The sequence below is a fragment of the Urocampus carinirostris genome, chromosome 13 (assembly GCF_059441175.1).
Source record: "Urocampus carinirostris isolate Australia breed hairy pipefish chromosome 13, RoL_Ucar_1.0, whole genome shotgun sequence".
Taxonomy (NCBI): domain Eukaryota; kingdom Metazoa; phylum Chordata; class Actinopteri; order Syngnathiformes; family Syngnathidae; genus Urocampus; species Urocampus carinirostris.
In genome coordinates, this window is record NC_142361.1 from 15,360,627 (window position 1) to 15,368,848 (window position 8,222).

The window sequence follows — 8,222 nt, forward strand, 5'->3', positions numbered from 1 at the left end:
TTTAGCTTGTTTTTGCATTGGACACAAGAACAGTGTTCATTTTACCGCTGAAAAGTGATGGGTCCCGCGGACTTGCGTGCTCAAAAATCTATGGGTCCCAACAGAGATCAATGGGTCCCCAAAATTTAGTGTTATCGAGTTTGAAATTGTAAATCGGCGACAAATATATAAATAAATAAATAAATAAATATATATATATATATATATATATATATATATATATATATATATATATTTAATATATTCAGTCAGTTTTAATCATCACACTTAATTAGTAATACAAAGCAGTTATCACTTCAGATTTTTCAGTTCACAAAAATATTGTACATTATACAAAATAATATTGCTGAAATATTAATCTATATATTCATGCAGTTTTAATCACTTCAGATTTTTCAGTTCATATATTCTTTGTGGTTTTCTGTCCCGCCACAGTTGTAATGCCTTCTCAAGGTCCAATTGCAGCAACGGAATTTCCATAGCTAATGGTTTTCATTGTCGTTGTGCCGATCCAATGTGCTTTTCTGAAAGTTCGTATTGCGAAATAATTTATGCAATCCCGTTTTTTTGTTACGCTGGGTGCACGCATCACAGAACATGTAGACTACATTAACATCCTCCTCATAGCATAACCAGGAATATAATCGAGTCCATTTTGGCAGAAAAGTCCTTTTCTTGCTCGGAGTATTCTTTTATTTATTATCTTTTGTCGAATCGTTCGCTTCAAAATACGTGTTTTCCTTGCCTTCGCGGTCTTCTGAAGAATTTCTCCGCAGTTTTTTCGTGCCGGAATTATTGCCGTTGTTACCACTTTCTGTATTACGTTTTGACTTATTACCGACACTGAAGAAATTACCAATTTTTTGTTGATTTGCACCTGATACCAACTGTTTTTTCGGAGGCATACTTCTCTTTCACTCGACAACCACCAAAACAATGACGTCATCTCGGAGCAACGAGATCTCGTTTGCCAAGATCGGCGCGAGACCAAAACAACAGTGGCGGATCTGCCTGACGAAAAGTTTGGAGTGCGGTAAATCTTTGTTGAAAAAAAAAAAAGTAATTGGATAATAATGACAATTTGGTGTCAAAAAAGTTGCGTCCCGGGGACGCACGGTGATTTGACACAATGCATCCCCAGCAAAAACAATGCGTCTAGGACGCAGGGATGCGGGCAAACGAGAACACTGAAGAATAAACAGCTTCTGGAGTGTATGAATTTAAATTTTATCATCAGGAACTAAATGCTCCTTTCTTTTTTGACTGATCTGAGAGCCAAATGAAGAAATATTTTGTTAGGGTGCGTTGGTACAATGACGACGTTTAGGAACAATCTGTGTTCAATGACTTTAGCGCCTAAATCCAAACATTTCCTTTAAAAGCAAAACTACAAGTACCACATACCAGTAACAGAAGAACTGTGGTTTTGAAACTATCAAGCAATAATATCTTCTGGCATTCAAAAAATAGCAGGGAAAATTGAGTTTCAATTGGTTACTTCTAAAGAAAGGTGTTAATGTGAAGACAGCTCTTCTACAACACTTGTTAAATGCTAGGTTTGAACTAATCCCACCACTATGCGACTCAGGCCGCCGTCGACTAAACAAAGCTATCATGTTGTAGTTTAGTCCTTCATGATTGTGGGCCACATTTTTTTTTACCAGCAACATAACGTGACAACATGTCCTAGCATCCTTTGAACTGCGCTCTTCTGGGCAGACATGTTGCAAAATGCTGGCCAGCTGGCATCACTCTCCTTGTTGTTGAAATGCAGAACACACACTTGGGATTTGTATAGTTGGCATCAGAGCACCAGTGGATAATGATCAAATTACTAAAGAGGAGACAAATCTATCGGTTGATGAGGAAAATGTTCGAAATAAGACCAACAATACAATTGTGTCTTCTTCAACAGTTCACAATCAAACAATAGTTTCACTAAAGGTCAGCTTCACTTTCAAAGCCTGTAGTCTTAATGGTATTGACATTTTCTTATGACCCTACTAAAAAGCCAGTGAGTACAAATGCCCACAACAGGATTGATTCACCTGAGCCACAGTTAAACCCTACAATGTTTTAACCCCTCTGCCAACTCATAAGTAGCCAAAATACCCCCAAACTACTAAAATGAGTACTTCTCCTGTTTCGACTCGTTCAGCAGATTTTAGTGGGTATGCCTGGTGTTATCCTTCATCTCTTTATTGGTCATTTTCACCGGATTGCAGACCTTTTTGCTTTAACTGTGTGATGTGCTGTTCCACTATTCCTGCGAAATGATTGGCTGATCCTCGTAACCTTCTTCTACTCCTGAATGTTAGTTTGGAGCTTGCGTTCATTCATCGCATTAGGACCTTAGTTTAAATTATTGACTTTAATCGAACGTTTTGGTATTTATTGTGACAAAGACTATCTGACGATAATTAACGTTATCGTTCATCACCCAGGCCTAGCAAAAATAGGATCTCTGCAAATCTAAAAAAAGTTTAGTAGGGGCTTGTTGATGCCAATATGACAGGTTTAAAGCTAAAACTAATTTCTTAACCCCTACTCAAAAAAAAAAAAAAAAAAAAAAAAGCCTGGAGAGGGATGTACAAGCCCAAGACATATCATAAAGTGTAGTTCTCCAATCCTAGCTGTGAAGAGATACATGTACCGTTAACCGCATTATGAATCATCCAACACCTAAACCACTCATCACTTTGATGAAAAATGTTTTTTTTTTCCCTGTGTACGCTTCCACTAAGTACATTATCAGTCTCACGCCTTTCTTGTATGTGGATCCTCTAAAAGCATCAAGTCCCTCTTTTCTTTCTCTAGGCTGGGCTCCAGAGTAAAACAGTCATCGCTTCAATTAGCCATTTCCACTAATTGTTCAAGCGAAGCTGTAATGGGGATTTTAAGTGTATTTGGAAATGACAAAGTTTACTAACCCAATCAAAAGCATTGCCCAAAAAAGGCATCCCGTTTTGACAAACATTAGAAGAAGACGGTGATGGCGTAAAAGAAAAATCTACTGAAAGGAGACTTGGCTCCAACCACGATCAAATTCTTCCTCAACACACACGCACACAAAAAAAAACCTTTCATCCTACATTTTTGTTTTTTACTTCCTCCCCAATAAGATTTTCCTGCAGATTTGTCTTCAATGGCCATTGCCCATTTCGAAGCCTTTCAAACATTTCCTACCCATGAGACAAGATTGAGATAGATCTTATAACGTTTGTTGGTCATAACAATGTTGGACTGGTAAAAGATGAACTTTAATCAGCCTAGAGTTGATCTAATCACTTTACTATCACACGCATGCATACACACTCTGTGTGTGTGTTTTTTGAAGGGGGTTCTGTGTTACAATTGAACATGTTTGGTGGAAAAGTCAAATGCCAGGTGCAGCCACAGGATTTCTTTAACAAAAGTGTGTCAAGTTGTCTGTTAACTATTCATAGGGTGGAACCAAATTCATTTGGTTTTAAAAAAGTTTGACTCAGACTGTCAAGTAATTTGTTCTGGAAAAAAATTACAGTGCTATGCAAAAGTATTGCCCCAGCCTCCTAAATAATTTTTTAACATATTGCCAAAATTCAGGCTTCAAACTTTATATATATATATATATATATATATATATATATATATGTAAAAAAAATCCAAATACCAACAACATCCGTCCAGCCATTTTCTGCACCGCTTAACCTCGCTAGGGGTAGCAGGGGGTGCTAGAGCCCAACCTAGCCATCAGCAGCAGTGGACAGGGGACCCCCTGGACTGCTTGCCAGCCAGTAGCAGGGCACACAGGGAAAGACAACTCAATTTCTCAGTGACACCTAAGGATAATTTGGACGCGCCATTTAACCTGACATGCATGTTTTTGGACTGTGGAAGGAACCCAACGCTGGGAAAACATGCAAACTCGGCACAGGGAGGTTACATAGCTGGAATTGAACCCTAGACCTCCGCATTGTGGGGCGCTAACCAACCTTTCGCCATGCCAAGAACAATAAACAACATGTGAGACACAATTGATATTTAGGTTTAGGGTCACTTGCAGACTCCAACAGATTTTCTGCCAGAATCGCTCTGTATTTGGCTCCTCCCAACTTCACATAAAATCTTAACCTTCCCAGTCCCTTCGGTAAAAAAAAAAAAACCCCAGAGCATGATGTTGCCATCACCATGTTTGAAAGAGGGAATGGTCACTTTCAATACTTAGTTTGAGCTGATAAAGTGAAAATGTTAAAACAATTTTAAAAAGTGATTAGGGATGTGCTTTATACACTAGTGTGCCTAATAAATAGGGCAAGATCGTTTACAAATAATAGTAAAAGTTATGTAAATGTACAAACAGACAGATAAATATTGATTTTAAAATCCAATGAAATTCCAAAATGTGGAAATGTAAAGGTATGAATAGAATTTAAAGAATCTATTGTCATTGCAAACATAAAGGGACCAAGTACTCTCAAGCTTCATACACCTTTTCCATGGCCAGATTCAAGCACTTTTGAAGGTCTTTCTAACCCATTTTTCAATATTTCTGGTATTATCATTAGAAGAAATCCGGCTTGAGTGATGTATTTTGCAGATCCATATAAATAGCTGTGTTTAATATATACGATGTTTAACTTTGCATGGTCATTTATAAAGACATATGATGTTTATATCTTGAATAAATCGCAAATATACATGTGGATCTAAACAATACGTGTTAATATAGTTGAGAAAATCTCTTCATATATTTCATAGTGCCCTGTTTAGGTGTAGCATGTACTTGGACGTGACCCGTAGGAAAATGCTTTGCCAATAACAGGACAAAGCCATGTAAACTAATACCACCCTCAGTTAATCATAAGGGAAGAAATGCAATGGCAAAGCAAGGCCACAAAAGAGCGGTACTGCAATTTCATGCGTTTACAAGCTCTTCCCCCAAAATTCAAACATTCAAATTCAAGAATATTTAAAGATTGCAAGCATCCATATAAAACTTACATGCTTAACTGGTTCTATCGAACAAGAAAGGACAGAAAGACAGTTGCGAATTGTCGATTGTCAGCACTTTTAAGATTTAATTGTATAATTTCTAAGCATGGTGGCACGTATTCAACATTTGTCACTTAAAATGCATAGTTTGAGCAGAGAAAAAGGAAAATAACATTTAAAACAGATTTTTAATAAATAATTGGGTGGGGGGGCACGATATACACAGATGAGCGTTATAAATAAATAAATATGGTATATGAAATATTGAATACAAGTATTAGCGTAGCAAATTAGTCTAACATTGTAAATAAAGCCAGCCATTGACAGGGCATAAATAAACCTTAATTTTTTTTTAACAAATAGTGTGCTGGGCTGCTGCCCCCACTGTCTCATCAGCTGTTCTTTCTGGGGAAAACAAAGCTACCATTCTGACTCCTCACCCTTGCAGCAGTCTGGTCCAAAACGCTCAACACAAATAGCACAGGCACGTGTGACGTGGCGGCGGGCCAGGAAAGGGCTCGCGTTGCTCTTTATGCAACTTGTATCAAGATACCTTCCCCGCAACTCTTGCCTTTACTTAGCAAATATGAAGGCTGATTAGATTGATTTTATTAGCCAGTTCCTTCCTGCTCAACAAGATTGTCAGTAAGTAAGTGAGTAATTGCTTTGCAATTTCCTATGTTTAGTAGGTCAGACCGTACTACGTTACAAATTTGTGATCACAGGCAAAAGAAAAGCAGCCGCGCGTGCGGACTCGGATATGGTTTTGCCGGAAGGAATCATAATCCATCTCAGGATTGTCCTCGTGGTGTTCTTTTTGATTCCCATAGCAATCGTAAGATACAAAATGTGAATGTTAAGCCACCTCTTTCAAATTCCAAAACTTAATTTGAACTTGTGACTGCTTTTTGACCTACACGCAAAGTTAAAATCCACGAGAGGTTTTCCTAAACTTCAATACACCATTGTATTGCCATGAAAAGTCACATGAAAATAATGACCGACACCAAATTCTGAGAAAAAGAATGGAAAAAGAGTCCGCATGTGATTGATCAACAAAATGGAAACAGATGTTTTGGTTTTCACATACTTGAATCTTGGATTTTTAGTCACATCTGTTGTGCATTTGTCTACAGTTACAATTTTTGTAGCATTCTAAAACCGATATATTTTTAATCTTCAAAGCGCCACCCGTAAGCCCTATGGCGGCCTTTGTAGCAAAGGTTTTAAGGATTTGGCCTTTAAAAAAACCTGCCCACTTCTCTATATACTTTACTGTATACAGCCTTTGAAGTTCTATGTTGTTTGTGATAAATCAACCTGTTCAATATTTCAAAAGGTGGCCATTCCTGCATTTTGGTACAGGACTAGACTGCTTTTGCACCCATCGCAGGATAATACCATTCTGAATCAATGACCAAAACAAGACCTGTACCTGTCGTTTTATTCAACTCAACCATTTTATTGTTAGTCGAGGAATAATGATCGACAGAAAGCATTACTAATGTTCATGTTTGCACACGTTTAAAAGATTTACAGTAGAGTGCATACACCTTCTGGTGGGACGTGTCAAGTCAATCCTTTCGCATAATGTAAAAGGGACAGTGTGTATTATTTGACCACTAGAAGATCGCTGAATTCTGTGATGCAAACAAAAAAACAGTGCTAAAAATGTCAAGGATGATACAAACAGCAGGGATTCAAAGTGACAAAAAGCATCCTTTTCTTATTTTTTTGCCCAGATGTCAGCTCCATTTAGGCGAAGCTCGTGTTATGGAAAATAAATACAGTTCATTTATTTTTAGCACTACAAGGCGCTAAATAATATACACTGACCCTTTAAAGACCAGGGCCACTGCAAAAAATGCATGGTGGGCCATCGCTTTTACTACATTGCTAGGGCATTTTTTAGTGGGGCTCAGAATTAGAATTTACTTTGTCATTAATAGCAACCTAGTAAACATTGTTTACAACTAGATTATACGTGTCACTCCACAACAAACACATAATAAAGAATTATAAGAGAAAAAATGTCAATAAATAGGCAAAAATATTTACAGGATACTGCTTGGGGAGACTAAAGTCAATCAGCACAATAGTGCAATTAAAAATAGAGCGATCACATGTAGCAGCAACAGGATTGGAAAATGAATCCAAAAATAAGATTTGAAAACCATATTTTATGAAATGATGCAATTCAAAACAGGGAAGGATGCTCCTCAAACTGCTATTTTTGGGTCACAGTAGTTGCACACTTGTCCTAACTTGTCACTTGAAGCGCGTTTGAGTGTAACTTCAAACACGTACTAAGATTTATAAATATTAAAACAAAACGAGAAATATGCAATGATCAATAAAATTGAAAGGGATCAATGCTGACCACACGGCCATTTCAGGAAACAACAAAATCAGTTTCTGCACTTTGCTGGTATCCACATGTGCCACTTTCAACGCTTTATAGAGATGAAGTAAAGATCGCCCAGCCAAATCGCCAATCTTATAAGGCTCAATTTGAGAGCGCCTGTCCGTTATCACAAGCAGAAGGCATAAACTAGCACAAATAGTCAAGTTGCAAAGCACGCACGTCGCTTGGCGCTAAATTTAATTCTCCGCTGACAAAGGCAGCGTGTCGGCTGCAAGTGTCGACCTCTCGCTACCCTTGCCGTCCTCGCTGCCCTCTTTGCTGTCCGTTATCAACACTAGACTCCCACGATGAGTCCACGCAGTCTAGACTTAATTGTGACAAATAATCGCAACTTTAAACGAATCCACATGCCATTTTTTGGTGTAAAAGGGCAACTTTTGCGGGGATAAAGATACCTAAATTTAGCATCAAAACACACTCGACTTATTGAGCGTAACATTATGAGTGATAGTGAACCATTCAGTACAGTTAACCTACCTTATCTGTGGACCGCGTGGGCTCTTGTGTTGTGTTCGCGTGAATGCACGTGCGTCCTGATCCTCAATAAGGAGTGGAGGCGCTCAAGAGCAGCGCTGCCTTTACGGACTCCTTGGAAAAAATAGTACTAACTATATAAACGAAGTCTGACGAAGCCAACAAAAGTAACAACATTCTGATGTAAAAAACAAAACAAAAAAAACCACTAAACACATGTAAAGTGTCATTGTGGGTATTAAAAAGGAATCGTCTTGATTAATACTGAATAAATATCGAGCAAGATGTGTTAACAAAGGAAGGTTTTAAAATGCGCATAGTGTTCACACAGTACTTACTAAAACAATGT

General features: G+C 38.0%; 1 protein-coding gene across 1 annotated transcript in view; it reads right to left on the reverse strand.

Annotated features, from left to right (window-relative positions):
- Nucleotides 1-7,984, reverse strand: part of LOC148353812 (equilibrative nucleoside transporter 1-like) — a 34,709-nt gene extending 26,725 nt beyond the window's left edge. Inside the window, exon 1 of the mRNA XM_088351791.1 lies at nt 7,877-7,984. The gene's annotated coding sequence lies outside the window, so the exon portion shown is untranslated. The remainder of the gene's footprint in view (nt 1-7,876) is intronic.
- Between the last annotated feature and the right edge of the window lie 238 nt (nt 7,985-8,222).